The 3,546-nt window shown below is 39.3% G+C and overlaps 1 non-coding gene across 1 annotated transcript; it reads left to right on the forward strand.

The window, feature by feature from the left end:
• The first annotated feature begins 266 nt into the window (after positions 1-266).
• On the forward strand, positions 267-373 carry LOC112535595. The gene has a single exon (XR_003079690.1). It is a non-coding gene; the product is annotated as a small nucleolar RNA R71 (small nucleolar RNA).
• The last annotated feature ends 3,173 nt before the right edge of the window (positions 374-3,546 follow it).

Consider the following 3,546-nt stretch of genomic DNA (forward strand, 5'->3'; position numbering starts at 1 on the left):
CATGAACCCAAGATCCGAGTTGGTCGATCTTCTTGGCTAGAAGCTCCACTTGAGCTCGCCAAGGCTGCTGTAGAGTCCACTTGGTTGACCACTCGCCTTCCTGGTCGGCTCCTAGAGGATTGCCAACGATAGTTGTTCATGGCCATTTCCTCTATCAGTTCCGAGCCCGCCGCCTTACTATTTAGCGCCCCACCGCAGCATCAACCATCTGCCTCGTTGCAAGGTTCAACCCGCTGTAGAAGGTCTGAACCTGCATCCACACTGGCAATCCGTGATGTGGGCAGCATCTCAAAAGATCCTTAAACCTCTCCCATGCATCGTACATTCTTTCATCATCAAACTGCATAAAAGAAGATATGTCATTTCTAAGTTTTGCAGTTTTAGCGGGAGGAAAATACTTGTATAGAAGTTTTTCAGCCAACGCCTTCCAGGTAGTGATCGTCTGTTGTGGAAGAGATTGCCGCCATCTCTTTGCTTTATCCCTCAAGGAAAATGGAAACAATCTCAACCGAATGGCATCATCGGTTGTTCCATTTATCTTGAATGTGTCACAAATCTCTAAAAAGTTAGAGATATGTGCGTTGGTATCCTCGCTGGGCAATCCTCCAAATTGTACGCTTTGCTGGATCATCTGGATAACATTGGCCTTTATCTCAAAATTGTTGGCCACTACAGCAGGTCTGACTATACTCATTTTCGTCCCATCTAAAGAGGGTCGAGCAAACTTGTACATGGTCCTTTGATCATCATCAGCCTAAGGGTTGAGGTTCTCTATTGCGTCCACTCCTTGAACCTGAACTGTAACTCTGTCCTCCTCCTCAACTGCCTGCAAACATCGTCTCAATAATCTGAGAGAGCGCTTCGGGTCAGATATTGGTCCTATAGGATCAGGGTTAGAGCTCCTAGTCATATACTACCTGAAACTGACAACCAAACAACTAGCAATCAATTAAAAATAATATAACAATAAATAATAAAAAAATAAAGAATAAATGAATAAACAAACAATGACTAAATTAACACAAAACAATTCATTCTAGTTCACCGTTACTATTTCCCTGCCAACGGCGCCAAAAACTTGATGGGCTCTTTCTGCAACCTATACCTAAGGCAGTGAACCTACCGATGCAGCCTAGCACTAGTGAGTATCAAGATCGTATCCCTAGAGATCGGGTGAACCTAGAGTTACTACTGTTTACTATGTTATCTAGTCTGAAATAGGTTGTGAAAGTTCTAACGTATCAGCTAATGGTTATGAGTGCAAATAAGTAAATGAAGGACAACGAACAATCAAAAGACAATTGCAAGGAGAGAAACAAACCCAAAAGGGAGCCTAAGTGATGGAATTCTAAAGATGGATTTTATAGATTGCCGATCTTGCTTACCCGTGCCTAAATCCTGAATTGAATCTTGGTTCCTCTCTCGAGCTTACCGAATTCCTAAACCTGCACTAATCTAATGGAATCTCTTCCTATCAGATTACTACAGATTAGCATTAAGTATGAATTAAAACTATTAAGAGTTATTAATTCTTAATCCGGCGAGTAAATCAACCTAATCTCTAAGTGCTAACTACTAGTCCTTACTATTCAATGTCCAGTTGTAACAAGCATTTGTCAATGTCAAGAAACAACCCAAAAAATAATTAATTCAATGTCTCAAATTAACTGAATCAAACTTTTATTACCAAATAGCAAGAAGATTGCAAGAATGACAATTATAAAACTAACAATTAAGCATAATCCATCAACAAAGGTGAACCCCAATGGGTTCAAAAGATTTAGCTACTCATGTTCATGGTTAAAGCAATTGGGGAACAAAATAAGGAAAGGAAAATTAAAGGCATGTACACCCTTCTCTTTCAAGCTGAATGAAAAACCCTAAATTTGCAAATTCGAAATCTCAAACCCTAGTTGCCTCTTGCTCCATTTGAGAACCAATCAGCGAACCTCGCCCAATATTCAATATATGAAGGGAATCCGATTGAAACCTTGATCAAAGTCTCCTTTTTTCTAGGTTTCAACTCAGAAAATCCTTAGAGAGAGAAAAATTAGGGTTTTGGACGTTCTAACCCTAGCCTCCCCTTTTTCTTTCCTCTCTTCGTTCTTTTAATTATTCCCCCTGTTGCCGCCAACACGGCCGTGTTCTTGGCCGTGTTGGGGACACGGGCTGGTGTTCCTGGCCGTGTTACTCTCTGTGGTCGTGCTCCCTAAGAACTTCCTTTTCTTTGATGTTTTTATGCACGCAACACGCCCGTGTTGATGCCCGTGTTAGGAACACGGCCAGTGTTGAAGCCAACACAGCCCTGTTCATCTTCCTAATGCTCGTACTTAGCTCGTTTCGGCAGCTTTGACGTCCAATTATGCTCCAATTCTTTCCTTTTTCATTCTTTGACTTCATTTGGACCTAATGCACACAAACAGATGCATAGGGTGAGTGTTGATACCAATTCACATCCAAATATCCATAAAATCGATCTTAAAAACCCCATTTAGATGTGTGTATTTTACGCACATCATTAACCACTCTTGTTGTCCAAAATTTTATGACCCAACTTAACAAAAATAAGGGACAATTCGCGTGAGCCTACCTAATAACACTCTGATCCAAACCACTTCATTATAAGCGTCCCAAACATCAAAACGCTCGCATTGTCACTTGTATTATTCTTTGATTTATTAAAGCCAACATGATTTCTCCCTTACGCACGAGGATTTACATCTCGTCTTGCTTGGTCATCAAGCCAATCACCAACACTACAAGTTAGGCTTCTTAATTGCATTTGCATGATTCTTTTTGCCAATCCTTATGTCATCAAGAATCCTCGTGGTTAGAGGAATAAGGAATGATAGAGATCCCATTGGTGCAAATCATGAATCTAAATATTTGGGCATGTTTCGGTTCTCGACGTTCCCTCTTTCCTCTAAGAAATTTATTCGCAATCATTTGAAGAATGATATTAATACTCGGTCAACTAATTTTCTTCCATTGCATATGTCCATGCATTGGAGCGATGTCTATAATTGATGCTTCCAAGTGATTTGACTCAATACTCCTATTTATGCTCACCAAATAAAATCAAACCATCATCATATAACACATCGATTAGAAAGAGACAAACAAAAGAAAGAATAAATAAGAACATAGGTAGGATTTTGGATTCGATTAGAAGAGAATCAAGTAGGATTTTGGATCCGATAAGGAGAGAATCACAAGTTCTTTATTCTCTTCCATGGGTAAGCATAAGGATCAAATTGACTTGATTTAAATACAAGGATAGACAAAGAATACAAACAAAGGAAGGATGTGAGCAATAAGTTTAGATTCGCTAGTGCAGGTCTTTATAAGTCCACAAAGTTCTTGAAAGAACTCGTAACTTAATTCTTTGTAAGGTAGAAAACTGAAATAATATGGTCACTAGGCTCGAATATTCGATTGCATGCAATTTTCATAGTATGAAGGCCCTTATTCCGTAAGAAGAAGAAACTAGAAGCTAAATATGAGTAAATAAATAAAGAAAGATGAATAAACTAAAGTCAAATCAAG

Source organism: Ricinus communis, chromosome 2, assembly GCF_019578655.1.
Source record: "Ricinus communis isolate WT05 ecotype wild-type chromosome 2, ASM1957865v1, whole genome shotgun sequence".
Lineage (NCBI taxonomy): Eukaryota > Viridiplantae > Streptophyta > Magnoliopsida > Malpighiales > Euphorbiaceae > Ricinus > Ricinus communis.